This window comes from Equus quagga, chromosome 18 (genome assembly GCF_021613505.1).
Source record: "Equus quagga isolate Etosha38 chromosome 18, UCLA_HA_Equagga_1.0, whole genome shotgun sequence".
Taxonomy (NCBI): Eukaryota; Metazoa; Chordata; class Mammalia; order Perissodactyla; family Equidae; genus Equus; species Equus quagga.
The window spans coordinates 37596420-37620260 of record NC_060284.1 but is presented as its reverse complement, the minus strand read 5'-3'; the positions used below and the strand labels follow the sequence as shown (position 1 = coordinate 37620260).

At 35.2% G+C, this 23841-nt stretch overlaps 1 pseudogene; it reads left to right on the top strand.

Annotated features, from left to right (window-relative positions):
• The window catches only part of LOC124229839 (myosin-9-like), a 33679-nt pseudogene extending 10134 nt beyond the window's left edge, over positions 1-23545 (top strand).
• Positions 23546-23841: the final 296 nt, after the last annotated feature.

Here is a 23841-nt window from a genome sequence, read left to right as displayed (position 1 = left end):
ATGTTAAAGTTAGTCTTTTTTATCTTGTGTTTTCTTTAGTAGTGTATGAAGACACCTAGTGATATTCTCTATTATTTTTATCTTAAATTATTTGTTCATCATATATAATATCCATGCATTGCTAAAATGTTTCTTCTGCCTGTGTATATATTTTAGAGGGCCCAAACTTATAGCATTTGTATTACATCATTATCTAAGGCCTAAATCCTTTTCTGGCCATTGAAAGAGTCTCAGCACATACCAGTATCTCACGTGAATAGTAAGGGAGAAGATGCCTTGGAGGAAAACATTGTGAAATGTGGTCACTGGTATAGTGGAAGAATGCCATTTTCTATTAAAATAATAGTAGGTATCACAGTGATTAAAGGCGGCTATGTCTGTGAGGCCATACTAAAACTTCTAGAGCCCATTTTGGAGTTTAGTTAAAAATATCTGTCCCTAATGGTGGCAATATGATAAACAGCACGTCACTAATAAAATATCCTATGATTCTCTTACAAAGGGTCATAGCTACTGTTTTCCTCACATAACTAAGAAAAAAAAAATAGAAAAACCAAGGAGCACACATGGAATTTCACAGTGAGAGTTGCAAAGAAAAAGAATTGCTATATGGATATATAATATTCATTTATAAATATTTTATAAGAGAAGGAATTAGAGAAAGGTAGGGGAAGAAAAGACAGATTTATCATTCAGATATTTGAAGACCTACTTAGACATTCAAAATTACAAAGAGAAAAAAATAGGAGACAGATGATCTAGTGAAGAAATATCCTGAGACATAATAATCTACTAGTAAACAAATATAAGTATTACAGTTGGATTTGCTGAGGCCCACTTCAGTTAAAAATTACTACATTTATCCTAAAGATCTGAGGTGATTCCCAGAACTGCCCCCCATCAGTTTTATAAAAATATAAAGAAATTTGATGCAGGACATTTGAGTAATATTAAGAAGGGTTTTCCTGGGGGTGAGAGGTAAGTTCTAAATTCCTTGAGGGTAAAAAACAAAAGAGTCCAAATTAGGATGATTGGATATTCCTGAAATGAAGAAAAGAGTGGGTTGTGTTTTTTTTAATATATGTCCAAGGCATAGACCGAACTTGCACGTGTGGCCTCAAATCAGAGATCGGCGTGGAATAACTTATAGAACTTTGATGCTGTGTGCCACAGCCTTGAGAAATGAGACAAGGAACTCTGAGAATAAGTTTGCAATTGTTGGAGTATAGGGCTCTGCTGTGAAAAGCATTCTTGAGTCTGCCCAGGACAGATTGCCTAACCATTGAGAAGCAGACCTCAGTAGCAGCATTCAGCAGCTGATGACAAACAGTGGTGATATCTAGAACCATTCTTCACAGTTTTTCCCAGGTTATCCACCACGTAGGTTTGGATGCGACTTTTACAGTATCTTGTGTAAGATAAAGAGTAGCCCTAAATATAATAAAAATGGGATAGCCCACTAGCAAGATGAGTACAGGCTGCAGGCTTAGCTACAGTTGGATCAATATCTATATTTCTTTCTCTCTTGTCCTGTAGTCTAAAATATATGCATACTCAAGTGAGTCTTTATTGACCTGATCATTGGGATGAATATCTTCTTTCCTGACTTGACAGTTGGAGAGCAGCTCTTCACTAGCTCTTGCTATAGGGCTTTGTAACCCAAATATCATCATCTGAACAGTGTGTAGCAAAACGTTATTGCACAAGTCTGTTGAATTTATTTGGGACCAGCTGTCACGACCTCACCACCACCACTAGATTTCCATTTCTATACAATATTTCGGATATCTACAAAGTCCAACTATTAGTAATTTATGAAAATCAAGATTCAAAATCAAATACAGTATATATGTTTGTTTCACAAATTAGGGACTAAATAAATAATTATTGAGTAAATTATGGGAACATTATAATTTACTTAATAAACAGCATTTTGTTGTTACTTTATACTAAACTTAACATTTTGATAGTTAGTGTCCTGTTGTTTTGCTATTGTTAGCCTTTTGTAAAGAAGCACCATGAACTTAATTCTTCCAATACAGATAATACTATAGGAATGATAATTATTCTTTCATTTTATTAGAGATTGTTCCTCTATTTTCCACAACTTGAAATAGTAAGGCTTAGAAAATGTTCAAATAATAAACTATTAATTCATTTGCTGAAATTTAGCATAATATACTTTGGTACCTAGTATACTAGTAAATCCCTCCTAAAATTTCAAAGTGTTTTCATTGAGATAATGATATAAATGTCTGGATAATATGAGTGCATTTGTGAGTGTGTTTGTGTGTGCATGTTTCCTGGAAGCCCCCCACATCTGCTCTTCTATCAATGGCTGGATTGTCCTTCTCCTGGTTATCAGAAAGTGCATTAGCAGGTACTGTTACGTTGCTGCTAACAGCTTAGCAAAATGTTTTGTTTTTCAAAGCTGCACCTATGACTTCTGTGGATGTCACAGATATGGTTAAAAATTTGTTGTGTTGCAATCTTTGTGTGCTTCTGCTGTTTTCTCCAATTCCCTACCTGTCCTGGAGTATATAAAGGGGAAAACTAAGTTAGCCTAGCTTTTAATAATCCTTCTCATCATCATTTATTCTTTATGCTTTGAAGTGAATGGACAATACTGTATATTTATGCTCTTTTCCAAAAGTTGGGACTTGACTTGTTGGTTTTCAGTAAGAACCTGGAACTTCACTTTCTGAAGGTAATGGTTCTGATATTACTCTTTCCTCTTTAAAATGATACAGATAGAATCAGTCAGATTTTTATTTGGATTCTAAAAAAGTAAATCTATGGAGAAACTTTTCTCCATCTACAGAAAGTTATCTTTTTTCCTTGTTAATGTGTTTCTTTAAAACTTCAAACCTGTGTACTCTTCCCTTCAATACTTGAGTATAGTCTATGTAATAGGCATTGTGTTAGATTCTGTTGAAGCTTAAACAAATATAGATTACTTACTTTAAAAGGTTTATGCCAGACAAAAGAGACTAATGTTTTAAAAGACAATTAGAAAGTAATGTAAAAAGAAAGTAAAAATAAAAATATAGTAATAGAAATATGAATAATAAATTATATGAGAACCCAGAAGAAACATCTAGTATTATTTCATAGAAGGCTACCAGAATGAGGTGAGACAGAGTTTAGTCTTAAAGAATGTGTAGGTGATTCACAGGAAGAAAAAAAATGTAGCATTTGTGCATTTCTTTGTGGATTCAAAGCAAAGAAGTAATATGAAAATTAGTAAAGATCATCGAAGTTTCTTGAATTTTCTGTTTCAGGTGGAGAGTGATGTATAATGGCATAAGCAGGAGCATAGAAAGAGCTAGCCTGATGATTGAACTGGTTACAGAATTCCAGGGTGTAAATTATTTTATGCATTATTTGGACAACATTGTCTTTGTGCTTTTCTTACTGTTTACACACAGTGCTATTCTGCTTCCTGAGGCTTTCTATGTGATCTTATTTTTTTTTTCTCACTGAAACTTTTTTAGGATTGTCAGTTATTTCGAAGTTTTCTGTAATTTCACATTGATGTGCCTTGTGATATTTCTTTGCTCATTAACTATACTGAGCTTTTATTGGACCCTTTAAATCTAGAAAATCCTATCATGTCTTAGAAATTTTTCTTGGACAATTCATCCCTGTATTTTCTTTGTTCTCTCTTTTTGATACACATGTAAGTCCCGTAATAAGTGGCTGGGACTGCTCTTCTAAGTTCACTCAGTATCCTTCACTGTTTTATAGCCCCGCCTCACTATCTACATTCTCCAATACTGTGTAAGTTTTCTTTCAAGCATTTGTTGGAGTAATAATATTCTTAATTTCTAAGAGTTCTTTCTTTACTTTTGAATTTCACTCTTTTGAGGGCATCCTATTGTTGATTTACGAATGCAAGTTATTTTCATTATCTCTGTATATTAATTGTGATTTTAGTTCTCTTTTTATATTTTCTTCTGCCTCTTGCCTTTTTGTTTCATATCCAATTTACTTTTCTTATTTATGTATTTTGTTCTGTATCTTTCATTTTAGAACCTCTTTTCAAAGGTGAGATATTTATGGGTTATCTCCACATATTTAAGAGTGAGTCCTTTTAAAACTGAGAAGACATTTTGTATAAATTGGTGGAGCTGGTGAACCATTGGACTTCTAAATGATGTTTAGACAGGAATAAAACCGGTTCTTTGGGGGACTTCCAAATATCAATAGGAATTTCTTTCTGAGTCAGAAACTTACCCCAGAGGAAATAATCCAGTATCTTGATAGGGCAGGGTATGAGGTGACAGGAAAAAGTGGGGATACCTAGTAGCTGGCACTCTCATTCTGTAATATCCAAACATTCACTTCATCTCTCAATGAATGAGGGTCATGTTGGCCCACAGCTGATTTTAGAGATAGTCTGTATCAGCCTTTCCAAACAGTATAACCTGTCTTTTGTCTAGATAGGAGTCATCTGCTGACTGTGCAGATGGAGGCATGGAATTAGCAAGTCTCACTGTGCAGTTTTTCCATTTCACTCAAATCCTTCTGTTTTCAGCTCCACCAGAACCTTGGCCTTCAGAGATAATTGATGTCTCTAATTCCTGAATCTTTCTGAGAAACTGTATTATAAATTACTTTACTTTGTGTGGGTTCCTCCTTTGAGAGTATTTAACCAAATGTAGAAGGCTGAAACGTAAATCATTTAGGATTTCTCATCTAATTTTCAACATCACAATTTATGTTGACATCTCTTCTGTTTTCTTCTCTTTACTGCTATTCTTAAGGGTTTCAGGAAGGAATAAAAATAAATGCAAATATTACTTTCACTATGTTTAATGAGAACTTCTTTCTTTTGTGTATTACTTTGTTAGACAATAAACTTAAATTATTTTTTAAAATTTCCCCAATATAAGTTGTTAGCACTTTTGCCCAAAGACCTTTATCTCATTTCCAACCAAGTTATTTTAGAGGATATATTATTTTTAGATTTAAGGTGACAAATTGAATATAAGAAATAATTAAATTTACTAAATTATAAAAGTGATTCTTAATTTTATCAATTCATTAATCTGTGAACATTAAAAAAAAATCCAAAACCTCAAGCCAAAAATAAATAAAATCAGAATTTTGTGATGATGGTCATTCATCTATTTTTTTAAAAGCTTCAAATATTAAATTGCGGACCCGGGAAAGCACTGGCACACATTTCTGGTTTGACACTCGTGGAGATTTAACATAGTCTAAAGGGAAGAAGACAATGACTGTTACCATCTCATTTGCTTTCATCATATGGATATAACTAATAAAGCTGATATGTAGAAATCTTGATGCAGAAGTTTTATACTGTACTTTCACTTACTTAAAAATACATTTCATATAATTGTAAATGACTACAATATTAACTAAGCATTTTAAATTTGCTGATTCATCTGTGAATACTTTTGAAAAAGATTACTAGATAATTATAGTATCTTGAAATCTTAATTAAAGTGGTTGTTTTACTTAAAATTCATTTGACTCGTTTGAGATCCTATGCCTCACATGACAATTCCAGTTGATGAAGGCCCTGTGGCATCTTGGACAATCATGGTTTGGGCGCCAGACATGTTTAATTGAATTTGGCCCATCATTTATTTAAATTTAGAGCTAAAAGATATTTTAAATTGGCTCTATGCTACTTTGAAAATTTACAAAGGGGTGTTTGTTTTTTTTCCTTTCCTCTCTCTCAGAGTGGGGACCATCTGTTTGTCATGGAAAGTCATAAAATAATATTTGATGTGAAATTTGCACTCCAAGTCTGACACTCAAGTTAAGTGGAGTTTTGGAAACTAATTATCTATAACATATCTAATTCATTTATATTTTAATTTTAATCCATCAGTGTCAAATAAAATGAATTATTTCAGTTTCAATTTCTAATGATCTTAACAAACTTCTGGTTGCTGAACTGGAAATTATGTCATGCTGTGTAGTGATGGTCTCCTGGATTAGCACAGCTGCCAGAATTTCATTCCTGTTTTTAAAAATAAATTACAACATTACACAAGCTCAATATCTTTAATTTTGGCATTGAAATAATGTCAGAGGCAACTTCATAAAAAGAAATATATTTCTTGTTAAGAAAAAAATCACGTATAACTGAATTAATTATAAAAATAATGTTACGTATCAAGTTAGTTCCAAGTTAAAATAATAGATCAAGTAATTATGTACAGAAAAACTGGCAGAAAACTAAACATCTTAAATTGAATGCTTGCCACTCAGTAATTAGAAGCAGTGTTTGTTTGGGGGGAACAGATAGTAAAAGACACTAAATTTATGAAGCCTTCGAAGCTCCTTAACACCTGCCTTTGAATTTGATGCTTGCGGGATGGAAGCAGAGCACTTCCAGAAAGGCTGAGTTGTGAAGTTCAAATACCAAGCAGTGAAATATGAGAAGTGCTATGGTGTCTTACTTCTAAATTTGGAGAAATTTACAACTTTCATCCAGTTCATGATATTAACGTCACTGGCAGAAGAATCATCATATGGTTTAAGGAAATATGGCCACTGGGGAATTACTTTGATGATTCTTTCAAATTAGATTAATACAAATGGGGCCAAATTCTCAGGCCCTTCACTGTTAACAGAAAATCAACAAGAATAAAATGAGAAATAGTGAAAATAAAATAACAATGAAAGCCTCTTATTTCATTTGGAATCTCTGGCTGGTTAGCTGAGTAGGAATAGTACACCAATCTGTCTAAGATTCAGTATTGGCTCTCTCCCTGTTCCCCAACAGAGGCAGTTAGCTTCACTCTGTTCTGTGACTACAGAATACATCTGTTCCATGAGGAAAGGGTAATTTTTACCTTATTTACCATCATATCTCCAGCATCTAGGTTACATGGACACATGGTGGCTGTCCAGTATCATGCGGATCAGCGAAAGACTGGATGGATTAATTAAAATCCCCAGACAGGAGAGAACAGATGATATGCACAACCCTACACCCATTAACAGCTACTTTGCATAAATTGGACAGAACTTGATCAGAACAACAGAACAACATCTTTTTTATCCAAAGGACAATACTTGGTGCCACTGATGAGACACAAAAATTGATAGCGAAAGGTATTTCAAAGAAGACAAGAGAATATGGAAATTTCCCAGTAGAGTTTATTCACATAAAAGTAAAACAATGTACAGTTCACTTGAAAAAGAGTGGATAATAAATTTTATTTGTGCCAGAATTCCAGAGAATAAAATAACTATTGATGTTATAGAAGATAGTTGGGGTTTATTCCCAAAACTTAACTTTCAATGAATGCCATTGGATATTAAGTTAACAGCCTAGTAAAATACCCAGGACTATATAGTCTGCTTTATTCTGGAATCTTGAGAAAATGAGATATTTTGGTATTTCATACATTTTCAATATGTCAAACACATAGGATATGCTCACACACAATTTATTTTTTGATAAAATAAATTTGTTCCTCAGGAAAATCTTCTGTATATATGGGACTAATTATAATATGTAACATTTAAATTATTATAATTATGGAAATCAAAAAATGCAATATAATAAATTGAATCTTACCTAGAATATTTGTTTAAAATATTCTAATAATAAAGAGCTATCATTTAGTAAATTTTACATGTTTATGCAAAGTAAATAAAATGAAGAAGCAAGATATGAAATAGTTCTAGAGAAAAAGGAATTCCTTAACCTGTCTTTTTTTCTTTGACTCTAAAATAAGAAAAGATAACTAAATGGCCACCACAAAGGTTGAAATTGTGTTATAATTAATTTATAAATAATAATCAAATAAACTGAATCTAGGCACAAACGTTAAAGGATATACTGGTAAGACATATATATTAGGGCACACTAGAAATGATCTAAGCATCCTGGTGGAAATTGCTGGAACTTAAACTTGTGGCAAGAGCAAGATTATAGTATAAGAAATGGAATTCTTTTTTCTTTTAATTTTCAAATAGAAATCAATGTTTTTGTCTGAACTTCAATACATCAAATATTACCACTCTTCAAATTTTATTCCTCATACCCACCCTCTGACATTTTTAACAGAGGTCTAAAATAACATACTCTTAAATGCAGAGAATTTGACTTTAAAACCTCATATAGCACAAAAATTTGACTTCTTTCTGCTTAAAAGAAATTTCGTATGGATGGTGCTGAAGAGTATGAATAATAAGAAACAAAACAATTCCTTCTTGCTTCATGCCATTTAAAAATCTATTATTGGCAGAGGAAAAGCACATTGAATATTCAAATCATCATGACATCAGAAGAGCAAAATTATAGTTGTTTATGTCAGCTGTTATAATACTTTTTCACTAAATATCGTATTTTATTTGGCTTCTGTAATGTAAATACTGAAACACTACTTAAGACCACTTTTACATATGTCCAGTTTCCTGGGTTAGAATCTTAGCTTTAATTATATTTTAAAAGGGTTCGTGACAATGCAGAAGCATAGGAATCATTATCATACATTTTTAAAATTTCTAATTTAAATATCAAATGGACAACTTGACAAGACGGTATTTCACATCAATCATTTTAGTACCCTCTTTTATATGACTAGCAAAATACAGCACTTAACATTTAGTCACTAATGTTTCTAAAAACTAAAGTTATGCTGTCAAAAATTTAAATGCTATGTCACCTCCTTCACAATCTATAAAAAACTAATGAGTAATTACTTTTTGGGGAAATAATGTAATGACTGCAGGCTTTACATTATTGTTGTTATTTAATTTGAAAATCAGGATTAATCATATTTAATATGCAACACTCTAGCTGTGCATAAATTTCCTACCTGGCTTTCCTCTCAAAATATCATCCAGTTTCTACTTAATTCTTTATTGTAATGAAGACTTTAGTCTTGAATCATCCTTATTTATTTTTTGACTGGTTAATTTGTAGAAGATTCTATTTTATCTTTTGGTATGTTATTTTATTTTATTTTTGAGCCAAAATGCATAAAATGTCACAAAAAAATGGAGTGCCAGAAAATTCTACTTTCCTCACAAATATTCTCTTCTTGAAGTGATCTTAGGTCATAGTCAGCTTTCAAACAGCCTCATCAGTATTTAGTCATTCTGATTTTACAGTTGGACCTATATCTTTCAATTGAAGAAATCCATTCAAATGAAGTTGCACCCCCCCATTTCATTTTCTAAAGAAAACATACCCTTTTTATTACTTTGACTTTTATTCAATTTAAACTTTTAAAAGCCAAAGTAGTCAGATGTTGATACTTATTCGAACTGAACATGTTTATGTTATTTTAGGTTTAGATTGTTCTACAGTTTAACATTCTTTTTTCAGAGCTGCTAGTAGAACTTGCTTGAATTTTTAAAATATTCAGTTCGATTTAAGTATTATTTCAACCTCAAACATCGTAACTATTCATTTTTGGAGAGAACGTGTAGCTATATTAACCATGAATTGTAGTATACACAAGTAGAGCTTGTTGCTAAGTAACAAATATCTATTATCATGGGAATGATATTACATCTTCTGGAGCACAGAAAGAGCCAGGAAATGATCTCTGAGGAAAGGGATCAGTCACACGTCTATCACAAACCTCCCGTTACAGACGGTAGAGGAAAATTAATGGTCTAGGTTTCCTGGCTTAATAGGTTTCAGTTCCTGTCTTCTGGAAAACATGCATTTCAATTTTATCTACTCTGAATCACCATAGCACTTTAAAAGATTAAATATTATGAGGTCTACAGAATAGTAATTTAGAAATAAAATATTCCTTTTGCAGGTGCAGCCTGTCAGGTTGCTAACATTTAGTTAAGCTTTTACAGTCCACAGAAAAGCTTTCTGGGAAAATGAAGCCAGTAATTGTGGTAGTCACCTTAAACCATGCTTCGAATAATCTTCAGAAGCATTGCCAGTTTTCCCCTAGCTCAGATCTGGTAACTGGTGCTCAGATATATACACTATCAAATATGCACACGTATAATAAGTAATGAAGAAACGTTGAAGTCTCTTTTTCATAGGAATTATTTTATGGGAGTGAATTAAAATATATTTAATGCTCTTTTTAATGTTTTCCTTGCCCATATACAAGCATGAATCTTACATAAATAAGATGATACCCTAGTCTAATTCCTCATATGTTTTACTCCATTAATTCATTAATTCAACAAATATTTATTTAGAGCCAAATATTTGCTCTTCCTGAGGCATAGTTGTGAACATGAGCGGTCACAACTGTACCAGCCCCCAAATCCAACAATTATTTTTCTTAATGTTGAAATGGCAGAAATGTTTCCTTATAAATCATCACAAAGCAAAGATACCACCAATGTTAATTATTCTAATTAACATTGTAGTAGAATTTCTAGCCAGTGAAAAAACGCCAGAAAATATATAAAATGGTGTTAAGATGGACAAGAATAAACAAAACCTTCATTCTTCACAAATGATCACATTAATACTGCAGAAAACTTTCAATTATCTCAGATATTTATTATAATTAATGGCAGAATCTGGTGATAATATTTGCTGTAGGTTCAAAGCACAAAAAAATAGATGCAATTCAATACAGCACCAATAAAGAGTTCAAAAACATAAATGCAAAAATATAATTTTACAATCATACGAAAAATTAAGGTATATAACAATAAATATATAAAATGTACAAAACCTTTATAAAGAAAATATAACACATTACTAAAGGCTATAAGAATTTCTAAATAAATTTTCTGATAAATTATATTCACGACTAGATTGACTCAATATTGTAAAGATATCAGTCATCCCCAAATTTTTCTATAAAATTACTGCATTTTGAATCAGTATCTGAAAGAGTTTTTTGAGGACATTAATGTTAATATTTTTGTGAAAGAGGAAATGGGCATAATGAACCAACATATTCTTGAATAAGAAACACAAGATGAGGGCCTCTTATGAAAGGATAGCTGATATACCTACCAAATATCAGACTGACCATAACACTATTGTTAGGAACAGAATGTGGTATTAGGGTAGGGTTAAAAAAATGGACCAGTGGAAGAGACTGTAGATCCTAGAAATAAACCTATGACACCTGAGATACGTGGCAGCTAGCTTTGGAGATCTCTAGGAAAGAAAAGTCTATCCTAAACATGGTGGTGGGGCAAAGGGTATTTTTATAGGAGGGAAAGGAAAAGAGAAGGGAATAACCCCTCATACTGTATACAGATATTACTCAATAATAGATTAAATATTTAAATGTTATTTGTAAAACTGTACAAATTTTGACTACGGTAGAAATTTTGTTTGGGTTATGATAGGATTTCTTAAGAAACAGAAAGTATACAAATCAGAATAATAATTGGTGAATTTTACCACATAAAAGTGAAGAGATTTTGTTTATGGAAAAATATAAACAGGAGCAGTCAAGCTGAAGTTAGAAGTTTTGTAATATATGTATAAGTAATAAAGGATTCTTACCTACATTTATATATTGGTTTTGAATGTAAGAAAAAATGAAGATAATCTCTAAAAAATGTAATCAATTTCAGAAAAGAAGACTACAAATGGTGACAAACATATGAAAATGTATTAAACCTAAGTAGTGAGCAGAAGTATGAAAATTAAGAATAGAATGAAATACTACTTTACAAACACTAGATGGTCCAAAATTAAAAAGTTTTAAAATATAAGATAACAGAAAGGATGTGGGAAATCTGTATACTACTCATGAAAGTCTAAATTGGACAATATTTTATGAAAGCAGTTGCCATTATTTGACGTTGGAGGTGAACCACAAATTTTAATCTAACGAGTGTCCCCTGGGGAAACTCATGCAGATATGATCTAAGAAATATATTCATTGCAGAACTTTTTTTTTGCAATGAAAATTCTTTCAAACAAGTCAAATATATATCAACACATTGTGATAGATTAACAAAATGAAATATAACAAAGCAGTGAAAGTGAATGAAACGCAGGTACCCCAATGACGTGGATGGATTCCTGATATATAATGTTAAAAAATCATATTTTAAAGGTTATTAGTGCGTTACATCATTTCATAGAGCTGAAAAACTATCAAAACTAAATAATATATGATTTAAAACAATACTTATGTGGAAAAAATATTTTCTTCAAAAAGAAAGAGGAGGAGATGGAGGCAGAGAAACAGAACTAAATTGAAGCACATATATCAGTAGGCTGAAGTAATTGCAGTGGTTTTGGTAAAATTCTAACTGCTCGTTTCACAGTTATTGTTTTATTTTAATGACTTATACATTGCTTATGTCATATGTATTATTTTCATTTACCAAATATCAAATAGTACTTTTTATCAAAAAGTATCATCGTTATATAAGCTGCACATACCTACATTTCTGGAGTTGATTAGCTTGCAATTAAAGTAAATAAATTCCAAGTGTAGGTAACCTACATGAAGATAAAAATATGGTATGTTTGCAAAACAGGACATAGTCTTTCTTTTAATAACCAAATCACACAATCACACCTTCTATAGTTCTTCAAAACACTATTCATATTAAAAAATTAAAGCTGGCAAATAAAATATGTAAAAATTGTATGTTTATTGCATTTACTTTTTAAAAATCTTTAATGTATGGAGATTTCTGTCAAAAAAATTGATAATCCTTGTATTATTATCTCCTAAAACAACCATTCTATTGGCCTGCATTTAAAATTGATGAGACTTTTTTACAGCGAGTTACATAGGTCTGTAATGCTTGAAAGTGTCAGAATCAACATATTTTTGACTAGAAATCTATAGTCTTAATCATGATGTTATATTGTCTCATTTAAAAGATAAGAACACACTTGTTCTGCTTAAATGCAAATTTTTATCTAATCCTAGCATAGAAAGTATCATCACTTTCTTCCTGGTACACATTTGGTTTGGATAGGTGGTTACTTCCCTCAGTTTCTTTAGCAATAGGGTACATGTGCAAAAGAAGTCTGCCAGGAAATATAACAGAAGTGAAGTCAGCATCGTTGCAGCATAAAACATCAATCTTTTTTGCCCTTCCTTTTTAACAACAAAATTTGGGCATCCATCCATGAACAAAAGTACTTGTGTCGGGTTTGTGGGATCTGGTACCATATGCCAATGAGCCCGGAAGGAGTCTCTCCCACCTATGCATAGGGGAATAGGAAGACCCAACAAGAATCAGTGAACTGGCCCCAGCCCCTCTCAGCCGTGGTCAGAGAAAACCTGAAGAGTGCTGAGTTGAGCAGACACCCAAAGATGAGAAAGCTTTTGTAGAAGTCCAGCCTTCCTGAGGAGAGATTCCAGCACTCCATTGGAGAAAAAAAAAATATATGAGTTTGGATGCATTGCAGAGGAGAAGAGAAACTTTGCCAACCCAGGCTCTCCCACAATGTGACACAATAATTAGCAAGCAGTGACCTCTCCTGTGAGGGAAGAGGACAGTGATGAGTGAGAGCTCAGCGACTCCAGCTGTGTGGGAACTGGCTGGAGAAAGGTGTGTCTCTTCCACGGCACCCAGAGTATTAAGGCAGGACCTCCAGGACTGGGAGAGGGAGGAGATCAGGGAAGAGGCTGATAAGAATATCAAAGGGCATTAAAGGGACAAGGTTCCTGCTGACTGTTTTCAGGACTCCAGCAGGAAGCCCACTCATGAGCCACTGGGAGAACCTTACCTGAGGATACCTCCACCTGGCCTGCAGGCATCCCCAAGGCACCAGTGCTATAGCCGCACCTCCTCCCACTCTGTGACTGGCTCCTTGTGCACACATCTAAGTTCAGCAGCAAGGCTGAGCTCCAGCAGACAGAGAGTGCCCTCAGAAATCAGACCAGGGATTGTGGACAAGGGAGAAACCACTAACCTGAACTGTATCATCATCTTCTAGAGAACAAAAGAGAGATTTCCAGCAGCCAGCCTGGTGAGTTGTAAGAACAAGAGACACATATAAGCTTAAGAATTCTGCCACAAGAAGGAGCAAGAAGCAGAGAGCAAGTGTGTCTGTACAAGGCTGGCTCAATGAAAAATATCTCGCACCTGAAAACACCGAGTAAAGATCTGAGAAGGTGATAGTTATTTCAAATGTAAAAAGAGCACAAAACTCCAAGAAGCATTAAGAATCCAGACAACATGTCATCACCAAAAGATAATAATCCTTCAGTAACAACTCAAAGGAATTTTGTGAGTTAGCTGATAATAAATTCAAGATAGCTGATTTGAGGAAACTACGAGATACAAAACAGCACAAAAAGACAATTCAAAGAAATCAGGAAAATAATAAAGGGAAAAAATGAAAAATTTTGCAAGATATAGAAATCATTAAAAAGAATCAAACAGAAATTCTGGAACTAAAGAATTCAATGAATGAACTGAAAAATGCATTAGAGAACACCTACTGCAGAATAGACCAAACTGAAGATAGAAGTGATCTGGAGACAGGAACTTTGAAATAACCCAGTCACAAGAGAAAAAGAAAAAAGAATAAAACAAAGTGACGAAAACCCATGAAATCAATATTTCACGCATTCACTCAAAACAATCAGGATTTTTAGGTGAGGTAGCTGAGACACACAGGTAACATAATTTGTCTGACATTACAAGATTAGCTTATTAGGTAGTGTAGGATAAATGGTTATAGGTCCTCAAAATTTGTTGGCAAAAACAATCGAGGTTTAATTCCTTGTCAATTTGTTCAAGTTACAACTTTTAGGTCACAGACAATTCTATTTCACATGATTTTTCTAGAATTCATTCATTTGTTGATAGATACTTAGGTTGTTTCCATATCTTGGCTATTGCATAAAATTCTGCAATAAACATATGAGTGCAGATATGTTTTTGATATCCTGGTTTCATTTATTTTGGATTTATACCCAGAAGTGGGATTGCTGGATCATATGGTATCTATATTGATTTCTGTAGATTCTAACATTATAACTTCCTTTGAATAATGTGCTTTCCCACCTTTAGCAAATGCAGTTCAGTTCATCCTTACCAATAATCTTTAATATTCTAAAAATTAATTTCTACGTATCTTTACTTTTAGGTTACCCACTGGTTATTCTACTAAAGAATACCTGTCACCCTCTTTCTCGCTTTTTTCACTTAGGACAATATCCTCTAGATTCATCCATATTGTTGCAACTACTACATGATGCCACTTAGATGAGCAATCTAAAATAGCGAAAGTCATAGAAGTTGAGGGTAGAATGGTGGTTACCAGGGGCTGGAGGGAGAGGAAAATGAGGAATTATTAGTCAAAGGGTGCAAGTTTCAATTATATAAGATGAGTTAAGTTTTAGAGATCTACTGTATGGCATAATGCCTATAGTTAACAATACTGTGCAGAATACTTAAACATTTGCTAGAAGGGTAGGTCTTATGTTAAGTGTTCTTATCATAATAATAATAATAAAGAGGGCAGGAAGAGATTTTTGGAGGTAATGGATATGTTTATAGCATAGATTGTGGTGATGGTTTTATAGGCATGTACTTATCTCTAAACTCATCAAGTTGTAAACATTAAATATATACAGCTTTTTGTATGTCAATCATACTTCAGTAAAGTGGTTTAAGAAAAGAAGAATATCTTTCACCATACTGTAACAAGATAAACTTCCTTTTAGAATGATTATATTCATGTCACTATTTCTTGAAAATCTTGGTGACATCTCTTTACTTAAAAATAAAACCCCAAATCCTTAACTTTACATTCAGTGTCCTTTTTTAATCCAAATCAAAACTCCCTTTTCAGTCTTATTTCCTACCTACCTATAAATACACCACATCCAAAAAGTACTTCTGTCTTTTGCCAACTATTCAATAAAATTTCAAGAGTCCCTGTTTTTAATCACATTGTTTTCTATTTAAATTTTTTTTACTGTATTTCATATGGTATTCATTTTACTGTCTTCGTGAAGATGTCCTATGATATTCCTAGATAGCAATTATATTTCTATTTCCAGGATTTCCATAATATGTTGTTTGTTCTCTTGTTAATTTTATTAATTCTGTCTTAGATTAAGCCATTTGTGAAAACCCAAGATAGCTGCTTTTAGAGTATAAATACAAATACAGAAAGTGCTCAATAATACCTTACACCTTGATATTCCCTATATCTCATAATTGTGCTGTGGACAGAACAGGCACACCGTGGGCATGTAATACCATGTAAGCAATATTGTTGATATTTTTATTGATGAATCTCATGTTGGTTTATGTCATTTCTTACTTAGATATAGGATTGATAATGTTTTAAAATTTTTCAATTTCCAATAAATCTGCTTCTTTTTTACGTAAAAGTAGTGAAAGTAGAATTTAATTTACCTCAATCGTCTAGTTACTTAACTGAATTCCATGAATATGTAGTGGATACTAAACTGATAAAATAGAAATAACATAATTATTTAGGGTGTGCATGTTAATTAACATATAGTGTTAACACTCTTCAATACATTTTAAGCAGTCTGATGCACACAATACTTTCTTCTAAATTCTGTATCACTCATCTTGTTATTATCAATTCCTGTCTGCTAACGTTAACTATGTAAGTAAAGTATAGATGTGCTGAAGTCAGAAGATGCAGTTTATAGCTCTCCTACTATTTCTCCCCATAAAGTTTTAATTACAAACTTTTAAAACATTTTAGAACTTAGAATTTAATACTTATCATTGCAATATTTATTCATTGTGTTCAAATATTTTCAAAACTCCATTTCTTTCTCGGTCTCAAAGACCTTAAAACTCTCCTTAGCCAAAGTATGCCCTTGATTTGTTGTCATCAGTGTGATTCAAAATTTTGATGAAGTCATTAAAGGACGTCAACCAAAGACATTTTAAATTTTTAAAATGTTATGCCCACACTAATCATTTTAGGAAACTCTTTTAAAATATTCTCAGTAATTTATTCACTCCCACTACTAGCTTCCACATTTTTATCCCTTAGATTGAATAAGACATATTAGTAACATTTTCTACTTAGATAGTAAAGTTATTCAATAATAAACCTAAGATTTTGTGGAAAATAACCCAAAGACTTTGAGATTTTGTCTTGATAATAGAAGTCTGAAGAATATAATAGCCAAGAATTTCTTCTATGACCTGTGATAGTTATTGGTCATTCACAGGCAATCGTATTCATTTTTGTTAAATAAGGGAGATGGACATAAAATAGTAACGTTTATCTAGGCAAAACCCTCAATATAGTAGGATATATTTTTAACTGGAAATGGGCAGTGAGAGCCCCTGAGGACTGAAAGGACAGCTGGCATGACAACACTTGACATCCTGTGTGCAATTGGTTTTGAACGCTTGGCAGATTTTTCTAATGGTATGGAAGCACTCAGACTGGCAGCTAACTGTTGAGACTAGATGGAGTGGTGGCGAGGCCCTTTCACATAACTGTTCCATGAGAAGCCGTTAGATACACTTCGCATCAAAGATATATTCGAAGTTCAAGTGCCTGCCCACTAGTATCTCCTATTTCATCAAATTCAAGAACAGAACAACTTGACCATCAAAAATTATTTAATTAGTTCTTTTTTCCTTTCCTTTCATTTTCAATGCATAGGTCAGTTTTAGATTGGAAGAGAGATTATCTTAGCTAGAAACGGGAAATCAACGATTTGGGGAGTCTAAATTCTATTTATTGACCGAATATCACTTGAATATCATAGTTTAAAATAGTGCTAGAAACAGTTCAATTGTCAGAATATTAAAATTTAAATGAGATGAGTTGCCTTATTTGTTAGTAAAAAGTTATAATGTGATCATTCCTAAAAACACGTAAGAAAATAATAATCAAATTATAACATAAACTGTATCGTAGAAGAAAGGAACCTGTATAGAGAGTCAGAATGCCGAGATTTTAGATTTAAGTCCATTATTCACAGCACGACAAATTCCACTGTCTCTTCTTTCATGTATAAAGTGAGGATTATAATAATACTTGCTTCCCAGTGTTGTATGAAAATTAAATCAGATCATATATATAATCGCTATATAAATACGGCTTGTTATTATACAAGCTAGTCTCATCTTCATTATTCACTAGAAATTTTCACCAATTATTGCATAGCCTCCTATGTTTTGCTATTATTTTGTTTTGGCTTTTGAGGGGAAGTAAGGTTTAGAGCTATAAAATGGTCAATATTTGGGTAATTATCAATAGCTCACCAGTTTTTCCAGACTGAAAACCTCAGTAATTTGTGAACTCTCCTCCTACAATTGAAATGACATCATGGACTGGTTAAATTTATTATTAAGTGGCTATGTTTTGAAAGAAAAAATATTAAGTTTTAAAAGTTAATAAGATCAATAAGATGTAATTCTAGCCTTGTGGAGCTCACAATCTAGATAACAAAAAGAAAAAACAAGGACTATAGTATGAGGTAGACAATTTAGTGCCCTAAAAAGTACAAAGGGTATTCTTTGCATTAAAAGGAATGAGGATTTTTATAATCATTGATTATAAAATTGTATAATCAATTTACAATATATATAATTTTTATACATATAATGTATATTATATATAATATATAATATAATATATATATAATTTATAATAATTGTTTCATAGAAAATGAGGTATTTGAGATGTGACCTAAATGGATAGAATATAGTCAGAGGGGAGAAAAGAAGTCAGCAAAAGAAGCATACTCACGGGAGAACAGGGATCACTTAGGAAAAATAAAATACCAATAAGACATACAAGGATGAGTGACAAGATATTTAGCTAATATGTTCTATCCAGAATGCTCTTAATATCCATTCACTCTTGCTTTCTATTTGCTCTAAAGCCATTGTAACCTGAGCCTTTATTCTCATACTTTGATATTAATTAAGCTTCCTAATTGGACTCCATTGCTCTTAGACTCTGTTCACTTGAATGTCTTCAAAAACAAGTTTCAGATATGTCTTCCAAAATAATACTACTAATATGTTTGTACTCATTTAAAAATAACATTCACTCCTTATTTTCTCAAAGTTCACCAAAGTTGAGTCAAATCATCTTCTCAAAATTATTATTCATTCCTCTGTTGTAAGAAAACTATATTCTTTACACAACTATGCTCACCACTCCCAGAATATTATGCCATGTTCTACCAATCCTCAATTCCCCCAGCCAACCCATACATACACCTGGAATGCCTGTGTTCTTTCCTCAAAATCCAGATCAGTTTTCATCATTAGAATTAAACCATTCCTTATCATCCTAGTTGTCATTCATTTATTCATCCATTTATTTAATCATATTTAACAGTATTTATTGAATGTCTGTTATATGCAAGGATCTGTGATATGCATAAAGGATTTCATTTTTTTCCAGCTTTCATAATGCTTTTATGAAAAATTAAACAATGTGCATATTTACGCCCTCTTCCTCTAAGTTTATAGTCTTTACTGTCTATTCCATGCATTTGTACTTTTCTTTCATGTGAACACTTTGGAATCTGATGTGAAATCAATATATAAACATAATAATGTCTACCAACTTTAAAGAGAAAAATATCACTAAAACTCTCATCATCCTCACACCTTCACTCATTTTCTTACTACTCTTAGAACTCTGCCACCATAATCTAGGCTAGTCTACTGGAGAATAGGAGACACAGAGTCCCATCAACCTCTTTATCAACCAAACTGACAGTCATTCTAATTATACAAGGCATGTGAATGAGGCCATCCTAGGCCAATAAGTCCCCAACTTGCCTACCAGGAAAACACAGATGAATAGCCAAGCCCAACAAGGATCAACAGAGGTGAACTAAGGCTGGTCAAGGCTGGCAGAATACTCACATGACCCATAGATATGTGAACAATAGTAAATAGTTGTTGTTTTAAGCAGTTAATTTTGAATTTGGTTTGTCGCCCATCAAAATGGATGTAAGAGAAGGATAATATTACCCTAAGTTTATAATATTTCTTCTTGGCACAATTACAATTATATTTTGTGTCTAATAACAATTTATTATTTGAATCTATTCATATGTGTATCACTTAGTTGTTATTTTAATGATGGTAAGAAATTTAACTTAATTAAAATTTGATAGCTAGTCAACCATTTTACTATGTGAATATCAATTTTTAAGTTATTAAATATTTTATGGCCTGCAAATCCAATTGACCATATGATAGACATACATAAAATAAAAAAAATAAAAAACAGCATGAAAACCCAATATGAGCTGAATAAAGTATTATCCACATGTCTCACTAACAAGGTTAAGAAACAGTGTTTAAAACATTTCTCTTTCCTCGGCCTGAAAAAGGTCATCTGAAAAAATCCCACAGTTAACATCATACTTAATGGTGGAAGACTGAGAGCTCCCCCACAAAGATAAGGAGCAAGACAAGGATATCTCTCTTACCACTTCTATTCAGCATTGTACTGTAAGTTCCAGACAAGTCAGTTAGGCAAAAAAAAAAAAAAAAAAAAAAGCAATAGAAGAAATCTATATCAGAAGTTAACTATTTCTAGTAGCAAATGACATAATCTCATATGTTGAAGTTCCTAAAGAATTCAAAAGAAAATAAATCTAAACGCAATTGACCCTGGGGAAATACTGGCAGATATTTAAGCTTCACTCTGTAGATGAATGTAACACTGTAGTTTCAAATGCAAAGAATAGTTATATATGTTCATAGAAAAAATGCAGAATGTATTAATCTGGTCTCTTTCAGAAAAAGAAAATACCTAAAATTTACTCTGAATCTGTGTATAAAGATATCTAAGGTAATATATCTATGATAAGAGAAAACAGGAACCAAAGCTTTACCTAAAAACTACATACTACCTGGTATAATAACTTCTTTTTTCTCTTATTTAAAGATAAATATTAAACAAACAAAAATAGAGAAAATAAAACAGAGTGTATGATAAACTGACACCATTGTCCCCTCCATTCAGATTTATCAAATGCTAAAAACTTTTTTTATATTTACCTAAGACCTTTCTTAAAGATATAAAATATTACAGTGACAGTTGAGGCACAACATATCATAGAAACCCTCATGGTTCCCATTCATTTCCCTTCTAATCAGAGGTAATCACTATTTAAAAGCTGATGTAAAAGCCTTCTCAACTACTTCTTAAAATATTTTTAGAAAATATGTGTATATATATTTCTTTTTTCATAGAACACGGTACTCTTTATTGTGATGCTCAGTGGAAACGTGTAAACCAGCTTACTGTAGTGGTGGCAGCTGTGACACATGCTAAGGCACTTTCATAATATAAAAAATGGGGTGGGGGTGGGAGCTCCATTCACTCCTTTGTGACAGCAACTGGGACCTGAATTCAGAGCTTTTTAGGCATTCTTAGCCTTTATGTATCTTCATGATTTGTTGAGAGTTTCTTTAAAAAAAAAAAGCCTTCTTTGCCATAAGCAAGTCTAAATGTAGCAATATACAAAACAGTTAGAAATACAGGTAAATTCAGCAACAAGTCTAGGCCAGTGTAGGACAAGCTACTGTCCTCTAAACATGGTTCCAAAGGAAAGACAGCAGTAAAGACTTAGAATTTTATCATTTATTACAAAAAGGGATGGGGGGAAGAAAATCTTTTTTTTTTTCCTTTCAAAAACATCTGTGCAGATGGCAGATTTTAAAACCATACTGAGTCAATGGTGCAGATCAACTACCCCAGGGCCCTAGTACTCCAGTAGTTTCAAGATGGTGTGGGAGGACCACCGGCCCTTTCTGATTCTCTGGCTGTCAGACTTGGGACAAATCCCTTAACCATTAAATATATTTGGTTCCCAAGAGTGTTGGGAGAAGCCACTGCTGGCCTTTCCAGCTTGGCCCCTAGGCAAAACGAGAAGAACTCTTTCAAGGAACAGCTGGAGGAGGAGGAGGAGGCCAGCAGAACCTCGAGAAGCCAATTGCCAACCTCCAGGCCTAGGTGACCATATGAAGAAGAAGATGGAGGATGGCGTGGGGTGCCTGCAAACTGCAGAGGAAGCCAAGAGGAAGCTCCCGCAGGAGCTAGAGGGGCTGGGCAGCGTTATGAGCAGCGAGTGGCCGCCCACGATAAGCTGAAGAAGACCAGACATGGCTGCAACATGAGCTAGATGACCTGCTCGTAGACGTGGACCACCAGCGGCAGAGCGCCTCAAACCTAGAGAAGAAGCAGAAGTTTGACCAGCTCTTAGCCGAGCAGTGGACTGTCTCCACCAAGTATGCCAAGGAGCGTGACCCGGCCGAGGGGGAGGCCGGTGAGAAGGAGACCAAGGTGCTGTTGCTGGTCCCGGCCCTGGTGGAAGCCTTGGAGCAGAAGGTGGAGCTGGAACAGTTCCACAATCAGTTCCGCCTGGCGATGGAAGATGTCCTGAGCTCCAAGGACAACGTTGGCAAGAGTGTCCTCAAGTTGGAGAAGCCCACGCGGGCCCTGGTGCAGCAGGAGGAGGAGATGAAGCCCCAGCTGGAAGAGCTGAAGGATGAGCTGCAGGCCACCCAGGACACCAAGCTGTGGCTGGAGGTGAACCTGCAGGCCGTGAAGGCCCAGTTCCAGCAGGACCTGCAGGGCCGCGACGAGCAGAGTGAGGAGAAGCAGGAGCAGCTGGTCAGATGGGTGCGGGAGATGGAGGCAGAGCTGGAGGATAAGCAGCAGTGCTCGACGGCAGTGGCAGCTCGGAAGAAGCTGGAGATGGACCTGAAGGGCCTAGAGGCCCACATCAACTCTGCCAACAAGAACCGAGAGGAAGCCATCAAACAGCTGCTGGGGCAAAGGCCAAGGAGAACGAGAAGAAATTGAAGTGCGTGGAGGCCAAGATGATTCAGCTGCAGGAGGAACTGGAAACTGCCCAGCGTCCTGAGCGCCAGCCCCAGCAGGAGGAGGACGAGCTGGTTGACGAGACTGCCAACAGCGGCCACAAAGGAGCCCTGGCATTGGAGGAGAAGCGGCGCCTGGAGGCCCGCATCGCCCCGCTGGAGGAGGAGCAGGGCAACACGGAGCTGGCGAACGACCAGCAGCAGAAGGCCAGCCTGCAGATGGACCAGATCAACACCACCCTGAACCTCGAGCGCAGTCACTTCCAGAAGACGAGAATGTACGGCAGCAGCTGGAGCGCCCGGACAAGGAGCTGAAGGTCAAGCTGCAGGAGATGGAAGGCACCGTCAAGTCCCAGTCCAAGGCCTGCATCACTGCCCTGAAGGCCAAGATGGCGTAGCTGGAGGAGCAGCTGGACAAAGAGACCGTGGAGCGCCAGGCGGCCTACAGGCCCGTGCAGAGGGCCGAGAAGAAGCTGAAGGGCATGCTGTTGCAGGTGGCTGATGAGCGGAGGAGCGCGGAGCAGTGCAAGGACCAGGTGGACAAGGCGTCCACCCACCTGAAGCTGCTGCAGCGGCAGCTGGAGGAGGCCGAGGAGGAGGCCCAGTGGACCCAGGCCTCCCGCACGAACCCCCAGCGGGAGCTGGAGGCCGCCGCCGGCAGGAACCACAAGGTCAGCTCGCTGGCGAACACGCTCAGGCATGGGGACCTGCTGTTTGCCGTGCCCCACCGGCTGGCCTGGAAAGCTACTGAAGACAGCTCCACCAAAAGATAGACAGCAAGGCCGACGGGGCTGAGGCCAAAGCGGCCGAATAACCACGTTTCCTGCTGCCCAAGACGGAGGGGCGACCAACCAAGGGACGACTCCACCTCCTCTTCCTAGCCCCTGCAGCACCTTGTCCACCCTCTTGGCACTGCTGTGACCGTGACCCCTACTCTATCCCCCCAGGCCAGGGGATCTCAGGCCTGCATATCCCTGTCTGCCCCCCAGGCCATGAGGAGGGCGTTTGGCTTCCTCTGCTGCAGCCCCCTACAGCTGCCCTCCCACCCCCAGAATCTGATACCAAAGAGTCAGGGTCCTCAGCTCCTCCCCGGGAGCAGAGTGACCAGCA